This window comes from Charadrius vociferus, unplaced genomic scaffold (assembly GCF_000708025.1).
Source record: "Charadrius vociferus isolate BGI_N301 unplaced genomic scaffold, ASM70802v2 scaffold430, whole genome shotgun sequence".
In the NCBI taxonomy this organism is placed as follows: Eukaryota; Metazoa; Chordata; class Aves; order Charadriiformes; family Charadriidae; genus Charadrius; species Charadrius vociferus.
In genome coordinates this window covers 2260896-2270317 of record NW_009646541.1, presented here as the reverse complement: position 1 = coordinate 2270317, position 9422 = coordinate 2260896, and positions in this window count along the sequence as shown.

Here is a 9422-nt window from a genome sequence, read left to right as displayed (position 1 = left end):
TAAGGATCTATTCATGGATTGTAGTGCAAAGGGTGGCAGTAAAACCTGACCGGAGAATTTCAGGTGCAGATCAGAATGGGCTCACTGGAGCGAGGGCGTTTTGCCTTGCTCTGCCCCCCGGTCAACAGGCGGTTAAATGCCATAAGCAGGGGCTCTGCATGTGTGTGAGTGTGTGGAGAGGATACCTCTACTTCAGCAGAGCTGTTTTGATAGATGCTGCAATGTGTACATTCAAAAATGTGCTTTTCACAAATGTCATTCTTCTAAGCAGGGACCTCTGTGCAGCTCGGATTTATTCTGGTTTCATCTCCATTTCTGCAGCCAGTCAGGTGCTGGGTACTCCGTATCCCGTAACTCACATACCTGCTTCCCTTGATCTATACGGGGGACTGCTGGAAAAGATGAAACCTCTTTTCCTTTTAATTGCAAAACTGTACAATGCTGGTTCTTGTTCTGTAGCGCATTGCTGGGTACATTTCTTTTAATAATGACTTCTGTATCAGAAATAGCATACATAGCGCATAACGGGATGCTTCTTTGAACTTGGCTTTGACTGAATAGCGGTGTCTTACAAAATTCAATGTGAATGTCTGGAATTTGTGTCAGAATTGACCCTAGGCAAGAGTCTTTGAAATACCCCTGCTTTGAAATTTATAAAAATGTAGCCTCCTTTTGAGGTCGGTCCATCCCTCTTTAGCTTTGTTGATATCAAGAAGGTGAACAAAGGTGCTGTATGCAGTGAATGAATACAGATTTAATGAACAGGAGAAGAGCAGATGACACTTATTATACTGTGAGCTGGTTTTGAACAAAGTCCTTGGAAACCATATGCAAATAAAGGAACTATTTTATTGAATGGACTTCTTTGTGTCAGCTGCAAAAGTGGACAAAGCTGAGGTTTGTGTCTTCAAGAGGAAATTGTTTGAAGCAGCGATCCTGTTCCTAGGAAAAGATACAGTAATCCTAGGTAGTAGCCTGGGAGGTCTAAATATTTTGCAATATGAAAATCAGTAGGGCTTTATTGGCGTAAACACTGTTTTGCAATAAACTTTCTACCCTTAGCAACTGATTGCTATGGTGCTCTCAAGTTGTGCTCTGTAATTGTCTCCATTAATACTTTGATCTTTGACTGTGTGCATGAAAAGCATTTTAAATGACCACCAACCCAAAGTGTTATTGAACAAAGCAAGCTTTTATATTTTATATCTTTGCCCATGCAGTGGCATTTGGTCTCCTAGGAAGTTTCTTTTTATGTAAATTTCCCAGCAGATTTTTTTTTTACTAGACAAACCGTATGAAAATAACCATAGTTTGTACTTGATAAATTATTAATCTGGCAGCAGTTGCTTACTAAACAATTCTCTCTCATACTAAAAGTGCTGTTTTGCAGTATAGTAGAGAGTTATTTTGAGCTTTTGTTTAGAGAAACAGAATTTAATGCTAAATTGAATGTTAATGTATGTGACAACACCTATCTGATAGCAACTTAAATGCCACCTGCACCCGCTGACTTATTTCTGTTTACCTTTTTTTGGTGGCTGTTGAAATTAGAGGGGAACATACCATGATTTCTGCATCCTTGGTTTCTGTCTGTGATCTTCCACTCTTCAAGCCTTACTGAAGAATTTGTCCTTCTCACAGTTAGCTGCAGGGAACAACTGACTGACATTGATTTGTCTTTGGAAGATTTAATGGAAGACCTTTATTTAAAAGTGGGTTTTGGAGACCTCTGAAGCTGTAAAGCTAAAGCCAACCCAACTGTTAATACTACTGGACTGAAGTTAGCCCTACAGATAACCAGTACGAAGCTATAGTCATGTGTTTTGCATAAGGTCACTTTAATTACTGCAGTAACATTAATCCTAAATTAACAAGGCTTATGTATGGCAAATGACTTATCTGTATTAAAGGGGGCATACATTTTCACCCGGCAAAATTAGGACGTTTGAAAGTGATATGCTGTCAATAGAAAGGATAGAGAAAGAAAAGATCTTATTATACATTTCCTTCCAATGGGCATTTGAAAGTCATCCTTCCTACTACAAATAAATAACGTGTTACAGTATTTTCTTGTAAGCTGAATTTCATCCTTGGCTCTTTGTACTTTTTTTTTAATGCCATTACCCCCAACAGCTGCTGTACCCCACAGACCCAGTTAAACACGGCTATGCAGGTATGTGTGGATGGTCCCAAGCTGGAAGGAAGAGAGCACGTCCTGAAAGGGGAGCTTGTTCTCTGCTCCCTTCCTGGGATGGGTGCTGAGCGCTGGCAGGTGAGGACAGCACTGAGCAATGGATTTCAGGAGCAAGAACACAGTTGCCTTTCTTCTGTTTTGGGGAGAAGTGTGCGGAGACCCAGGGTTGGTCACCCTCCCAGTCCGGCCGTAGAGAACTGCAAGGGTTTTGACTTAATTTGACAGGAGCTTAAGTCTGCAATGAGGTTATAATGATCGCATGGGTGATGGATTAGAGCTCAAAGCAGAGGTTCTAATGGAGGCTTAACGTATCTCAGAGGAGAGTTTTAGCCTCTTTCACCTAGTAAGACGTAGGCCTGGAAGAGTTGTGATTTGTCTCTAAATACAGCACAGGCGTGACCACTAGAGAAGAAGACCTCGCTGCCGTAAGAGTGAAGGGCGAGAGTTGTCCAACAGTGCATTTGGGTTTGTAACTAGAACAGTTTTTCTCAGACCAGTGGAGCAGGAGACTTCTGTCACAGCCTTCCAGGAGAACCTGTCAGGGTGAAAATCTAAGCTTTTAAAGTTCTATTAATGCTGACGAGAGTTAAGAGCAGCTTCCTGTTGTAAAGGAGAACTTACTATACCTGTGCTATAATAAGTTATTGAAACACTTCTTAGCCAGAGTATTAGAAATGCAGGGCATCACTTGTAAATTGTTGTCATGGTTATTACTTATTACTGTTGTATTCAAGTGAGGTCAACACCTCACGGCTAGATACGCTGACCGTGCGAAAGGCGCTCCTACTTCAGATTCGTTACTTGGACAAGACAGACCAAAGGTAGCAAGGAAAACAGCAGCAAAGAGAAACAAAGAGAAGTGACTTGCCCAAGGTCACCCGGCATTTCTCATTTCTGTTTCTGTCTCCCAGTGCACACATTTTCTCTTCCTGGAATAAAATGGGTAAATTCTGCAAGGCATGTCTCATTTGTTATGAGTAGTCAGGTGAGAATTCTTATCTTGCACTTTCAGGAGCTGCTGGTATGCTGCTACTTCAGTGAAAGGAACATTTTCCTTAACACACAACAGAAGCTATAAAATAAAAAGTGAAGTGAAAAATGGTTAAGATACTGTAACTTGCACAATTAAAATCCAGCACCGAACAACAATAGGAAGCAGAGAATTTGCTGAACAATGGGGAACTTCCCCTCTTGTTGTGGTGTGTTTGAACTTGCATGCAAAAACAAAGTTTGTCCTATGTGCCAAATAATTAACATAGACCATAACAGTAAAGAAAAGAATAGTTAAGGTAATGTCTCTAATTTTAGCTGAGAAGAACCACAGCGAACCTTGTCTGTGCGCCACCATAAAGAAATTGGTTCCTCTTTTCTTCCCATTGTTGGTGTCCTAAACTGACCAGACATCCTCTTTCTTCTCAGCTCTGCCCCCCCCCCCCCGAAAGGAACCCTATAGTCTTCCTATAGTCAAAAATATTATTTTTAATTAGCAGTAATGATATAATAATGCCTTCTAGTATAGAATTTTGCTCAAAATAGCACCTAAATGCAGTCTGAACTGACAGATCTCGAATACCTAGATATTAAGATACTTAACAATTTTTGTTTCTTTGCTGTAAATGCAAAAAAAGGACATGACTTGACTATGGAGGAGTAACGTGGACTCCATTGCCAATATTACATGTAAAGCACAATTCAGTGGAGTGATAAAAATAACACTTACTTGATTTTTCTTATAAAGAAAGTTTCCTGTTTATTTCTTCTAAGTCAATGTATGTTTTGTTCGGATACCACCATCAACATACTCTTTTCATGATAGTTGCTTTGTCTGGAGCATTTCGTAAACAGATAAGTAGAAATAAAGCATTGTGTTCTCTGAGATGTGAAGAGAACTCTTCATCTTTAAAAGACACATTCTCTGTCCTTTTTTAATTACCCGTTACCCTTCTGGTCTGGAGATATTTCCCACATAGTTCAGGAAAACTTCATGACCTCTTCTCAGGTGCTTGGAGCTGCTGCACCTGCTCACAGCCTGCTTTGCACCCCTTTTAACAGTTTTTGAAATTAAGTTTGCTTCTAAAACCTTTCGACAAGCTTTGAATCAAGAAGCAGCAGGAGTATGCAAGGACCTGAACTGATAAAATCTGGTTTATTAAAGGGCCGACAGGGATGCAGCTTTGACAATCATGGCTAAAAGAATGGGCCTCTCTTGCTTTGTTAGGAGAACAGCCCTTCCTGGTTTTGAAGGGGTGGGCTCTGTTCTTCTGCCACTCTGATCTCAGGGGGCAACACAGTGTGGACCGAGTGTGGCTTGGGAGGCCACAGGGATGCACCCAAATGCAATGGTTTGCCACTCAGGATGTGTTCTACATCCTGGTCCTTCAACTGTCCAGTTTCCCACTGTGACACAGATTGTTGGAGTTTAACATTGGATTTCTCTGTATTGCTGTAGGTGGTGGTGGTTTTTTTTTCTTGGAAAGATTGTTGATAACTCTTGAAGTAGGCCAGTTTGAATTACAGGTTTGGTCTGCTGACTTTCTCATGAATCTCTCATAGAAGAGGAATTACTGATTTGCAGTGATCTATTGGTGAAATTCTGCTATGAAATTTGTCTGTACAAGGTTCTATGAGCTGCAGGGCGAGATGAGTAGCATGTACTATAAGCTGAAAGGGTGGTCTCAGCTGCTTCATCTGTAACGTGGGAAAAATACAGCAAATTTACTCTGCTTATATACTTTGATCATAGTGTGTGTGGTGCTACCTTCTAAGGAACATGTGAGAAGGACCAAATTCTCTGGATGGAAAATTCTTTACAAGTTGAGTAAGGGGAGGAGAGGAATCTTTTTCAGACTTTATTCCTCTACACAAAGAATTTCTGTGTGAGTTGCTGAAATGAGATGTAGCATCTTCTAGACACTACAGATGTTCAAAATACCTTTGTGTAGTTTTCTGTGCCTACAAACATGATTCTCTTTTGTGAAGGTGCCATATCCTTGAGGTCCGCCGAGCTCCCAAGCTCGCCCAGGATAAAATTAAATGTCAATGTTACTTTCACAAATAATGTTACAGCAAATGATCTTCCATTTTACGTTCAGTCTCAATTTGTGTTACTAGAGACAGTGAAAGGGGCAGATAGAATCATAAAACTTGACAGGATTTCCTGATTGTCAGTTCTGGTCTCATGATAGCTGCGTTTCTTTCCCTTTGCTGTGCAAGGAATGAAATGATCCTGGGTGCTGACATATAATTTATCATCATTGGACACCTCACTGAGATGAACAGGGCAGTTTGTTTCTGCGTGATATTCCAGATGGGTTTCTGACACCTCTGCATTGTTACGCTCTGCTTTTGTTTATGATCATCAGAATTCTAAAAGAAGTTCCTTTTAAGGGGATCATATTGTTTTATCCATCTGGGCTCCTCTCATGCCCTCTTAGTTGGGTTTTCAGTTCAGAAGTGACTTGAAAGTTAGGGCTGTGATGCGGAACCTAATGAAATGAAATGCTTCACATTTGGCAATGGGTATTTCTGGAATTTCTCGGCTTGGATAATGCTTTAATGTAAGCCACACTTCTTGTTGGCTTGATACTTACTGTGATGTGTGTAAGAGTTAGTCAGTGAATAAAGTACCTGGCTTTCTCCTTGTATGGCATCATGAGTATTTGCTCCAGGTAATTCATGTGAGCCAAACAGTGGTTAAATGTTTTGGTGGCTATGAGTTTTGGACAGTACTGCGATCCCTTGGTCTTCGCTTGCTGTTACATTAGGCCTTAAACTAGAAAACCCATGAGCAAAGCCCTGCTAAACTAAAAAGAGCCTGTTCTTTTATGAATAAGCCAGTGTGTGCCTGGCTAAAGTTAACTGTTATCTCTGTGTAGGGGATAGCCTCTCAGCAATCTGCTTACTGCGCACAAGTTCCTCTTGACTTAACAAGAAGAATCAATTAGAAAGGCAGCCAGAAGTATCACCGTGTGTCATATTAATTTAAACATTGTTTTCTGCAGTTGAAAACTTTATATTCATCAGTAACTTATTAGATTTATCCCCCTCCCCTCATCCTCCCAGCCTCTGGTGCACAAAATTATTAAACTTAATTGGGTTTCTCTGGACACTACTCATTTCTCAAAATTTGTTGCAATTATACAATGCCCATAGCTCATTTATTTTTTGTTTCCTGGTGATTAAAACTTAAGACACTGAAAAATGTTATGTGTGTTTTCCTTTTCATCACTGATCCTTTTCTCTCCCCTACGTTCAAGACACATTCTGTAGTCATGAGTCACTAAAGTAGCAAAATTCATAGGGAAACTTAATTTATAGCTAAGTATAGGAAAACCAGAATGCATGTCAGAAATCTTGAAACATTTTTAATAAGATATTTTGGGTTTATTTCAGAATATGTTTTTCTTAACAGTGAAAGCATTCCTGTATGTCTTACCTCAAATTGAAGTAAAAATGAGGTTACTACAGAGAATCATAGCAGCTGGAGAAGGGACTGCCCTGTGGGTATGGCCGCACGGTGCTGTGCAGTGGTACCCCAGTGCGTGGCTGTCTCTGCCTGCTGTGGTGTCAGACGTCTCCGTGTGGTTTACCCTGATGAAGGGAGACCCAAGTGGGATGTTTTGCCTATTTCAGGGTTCAGAAGTGCAGAAAGGATTTTTTTTTTTTTTTAAAGTGTCACTTAGCCCCCATGTATCACGACTAGTCACACAGACTTATTCTGAAATGTATTTAGGTCCCTCCACAGGACTGAGAAGAGCCTAGGCAAATTCATGAGAGAAAGCATATCCATGGAGGGCCCCTAAGCCCAGAGGTTCTGCCGCTGAGCTGCTGCTTTTTCAAGGCTGGGCAGTATTCCATGGAAACACCGTCACATGCTTCCCTGTTTTTATCCTCTTTCTAAGCTGCCGGCTATTAGTGACTTTCTAAAAGATTGTAGTTATTTAACAGAAATATTGTGTGAGCAACACTGATTGATATGGCTACACCCAAGCAAGGTAAAGGGAGAGGAAAGGAGGGGAAGTAAAAAGTGGTGGAAAGTCTTTGAGTTTCGTGAGCTGGTGCTGGTCCTGATCACCTCCATGTTTTCTGTGGAGGGTGAGTTCCGCCTGCCTTCACGTGGGAGGTGGGCTGGTCCCCTCTGTGACGCCTGTGGCGGCTGGGTCAGCATCCCAGTGACTGTGGTGTTTTCTGGGACGAGGAGCACCTCTCAGGACTGTTCCCACTAAGGGGCAGCATGCTGGCGTGGGGTCCTCGCCCTGCAGCGTGTGTCCCAACTCGTCACCTCCATCTCCAGCCTTGGCTCTGCTGCGCCTCCCAGAGGGGACTCATCCCGGCTGTCTGCTCTGCTCTGAGTGCCTTCCCGACAGGCAGCGGCCCCCGGCCGCGCTCGGTCACCTTTCCCTCACACTGGCCCAGGGAACTGAGCGAGGGGGGCTTTTGAGGTGACCCAGGGTAGTTGTTCTGACGTTTTTATGTCAGGAGGCGTTTGGAGGACCCTCGAGGATCCCGTTCTGCACAGGCAACGTGTGTTCCACGCTGAGATGCTGCTTTGTTGTGTTGGTAGGTGAGTGATGGTGAGGGTGGTAGGTGAGGGAATAATTAATACCGTTATAACAACTAGTGGTATTTTTAGCATTAGCTAAAGTAAGAGCTAAGTAGGAGGCACAAATATTTCTTCAGGCAGAAAAACTCCCTCAATAATGCAGCAGAACCATGCGTGTGACAGGGCAGTGGTATCTTTGCAGGACAATGCGGAGTATGTTAATTTGATATATACTCAAATCATGTAGAGTCTTTCCCAGCTGAAGCAGCAGCAAAGCTATTCAAAGCGAATATATGCAGAGGCTGAACCTCCGTTAGCACTTAGTGAATGGAGTTTGAGTACTGAGAGGTTGGCCTCCTTCCAGAAAGCAGGGCTTCTGTTGCCAGTGCTGGCACAACAGTGTTTGGGAAATAAACTCGCATCTGAAATGTAAACATATCCTCTAGTTCAGCAGCCTTCTGAAATCAGCTAAAGTGAGTTAAAACAGTTCAGCACTGCGAGGTGGAAGTGTGGTACTTGAAGATACTGTAGAGAGGTGATGTGAAGTGTCCATGTTTCTGGAGCTGAGGAGCCGCTTTGGAGACAGAGCTAGGCCTGTGGGCTGTTGTCTGTCTCATTCTGCTTGCGGAGCCCACAAAATTCAGTCCACAAAATTGCCGGTCGTTCTTGCTCTCAGTGTTAACAGAGGAAAATAACTTAGTATGCGGACATTTATCTCAGACAGATTCATTATCTTCTTCCTCCTCCTATCTCCATGGTGAAAGATGGGTGAAGGCCAAAGCAAATGGCAGCCGTCTGTTTGTGGTTTGCTTTAGGGCACTTGTTTATAGGGACTGTCATAGGCCTTTTAGTCCAAATCTTGCTCACATGGCAGCCAGTGGAAAACACTCCTTTTGACCTGAATGGGAAATGAGTCAGATTTCTCGTAGTTTTATAAGTTCTATAAAATGTTGGCTTTCCTCTCAGAAATTTCTTTGAGTGAGTGAGAAAAATAATAAAAAAGTGTTTCATTTCTGTCATGCCTTCCAGCTGAAGTCCTCTAAGTGCTTTAGAACCTGTGTGGATTTAGCTTCACAGCATCCCTTTAACTCTGGTAACACTCATTTCAGCATTATAGACGGGGAGGTGAGAGAAGCTACTTGACATTCTCAGGCCAAATCCGTGTGAGCACCAATCTCCTCTTCTGGCACTGCTCCCGCAATGCCGCTTTCCTCCTTAGCTGCAACGGGCCCCTGCCAGCAAGCTGGGTTTCCTCCTCTGGTACGAGCACGTGAAACAGCTGAATAAAGTGTCTCAAAATCATATCTAGGCCTGACCTGTGCAGGCTGCAGCACTACGTCACCTTTAGGTGATCTGTTCACCTGTGAGGCCAGTTTGCAGTGGGAAATCAAACAGGTGGATTTTGGTGATTATTGGACATGCCACACTCCCCAACTTCTAGGTAGCGCCCCGCCACACAGGCCTATTCTGTCTGACATCTGCCTGCAAACTCCTGCTAATGTTAAAGATCGCTGCTGTTTAAAACACGAAACAATATCCTTTACTAGTATAAAGTGCAAGTCAATCCTCCCATGTCTAACACCTCGATTTCAAACATTTCTTTGTATGTATAAGCGATCATTCAACTCTCCCGTGTTCTCATCATCCTCCTACTCTCCAGTGCGGACTTTATTTAAACAGGTAGGG